A 1423-nucleotide genomic window follows, 5' to 3' on the forward strand; every position below is an offset into this window, starting at 1 on the left:
GATGTTTGTCTTTATCGATATGGGGACGTACGGTAATATCATGAATTGGTGGGAAGTTCCTTGATTATGCCAATATCGCCTAGGGATAGGGATAGGACGGTCAATTGCATTTGCTTCAGAACGCATTGCATTATTAGTTACTAGGGGAGGCTAGGGATAGCAAGCTGGTAATTAGTAATAGGCTCTTTTCACCAAGGAATTGAGCTAAGGGTAATTAAGAAAGTTTGCATGGCAAATAGATAAACAAGTGAATTAAATAAGAAGAGTAGATATATGAGAGTGGATGAGATGAAATTGTAAACCCTAACAACACCATTCATCCATAGTTCTCAAAACCAATTGAATCAATTGCATTGCATGTTTATTTTTGTTTTTTGCATACAATCACAAAATTTATTCTCTTCTCAACTCTTACGCGATTAGGTTACATGAAAGTTAAGGCCTAAGAGTCCTTTGGGAGAACGATACTCAGACTTACCCATTTATATTACTTGATAACGATCTGGTACACTTGCCAGGGAGTTAATAAGTGTCCACGTACATAGCTCATGTACCTTCCTGCAGATACTCCTCCTCTTGGCAAGGCATTAGCATAGAATTCCTTCCCCAACTCAATATTGGCTGGTGCGGGATAAGTCTTCAGTCTCTCCCAACCTCGCCTCTCAATCTCCAGACCAAACTTTGGAGCCAAGTCAGGAATGTACATGGCTTTTCTCTCCATCAGCAGTCGCCTCTCCTGGACTATAGCAAAATGTTCCTCATGCTTCCTTGAAAGGAACCTTGAACAATAAAATCTTCTAGGTCTCTTTCGTTCCTTTCTTTTAGTGCCCATTGTCTTAACTCTCTTTGAGGTAGACATTCCTGCATAAATGAACTTCATCCAACAAAAATTCACAGAAACATCATTAGAGGTCAATGCATCATCAAATCATATAATTCTCTGAGGAAAAATAGGGCTCCTCATCAAACAAGCATAAAAAATTTCAGCATTTAGGAAAAATAGTTGTAGACCACCCAGCATCAAAAGAGACCGCCCAGGCGGTTTGCCTCAAATCGCACCTCCGGCTAGCGCCAAAACATACCGTTCAACGGTGGCGGCTAGGGTTTTTCAAAGTCCTTGCCTATTTGATCCTAATCTCCACTCTTTTGCTAAAATCATCAATCCAGACCAAAATCATGCAATTCAATCGGTTCAAACAGTTCCTATTCTATCAATTCATGCATAGAAATCAAAAGCTCTAATTTATCATGTTCCTAAGCATGTTCCTCAACAAATCCCAACATAGAAACCTTGAATAATGAGTTTGCAGACTTACTTGAGTGAAGATTGTGAATGCTTGAAGAAAAATTGCTTAATTGATGATGTATGTCCTCTCCAATGTAAATCCCTCAACCAAAAACCCCAAACTTTGACAAAGTAATG

The sequence above is a fragment of the Vigna radiata genome, unplaced genomic scaffold, assembly GCF_000741045.1.
Source record: "Vigna radiata var. radiata cultivar VC1973A unplaced genomic scaffold, Vradiata_ver6 scaffold_412, whole genome shotgun sequence".
NCBI lineage: Eukaryota > Viridiplantae > Streptophyta > Magnoliopsida > Fabales > Fabaceae > Vigna > Vigna radiata.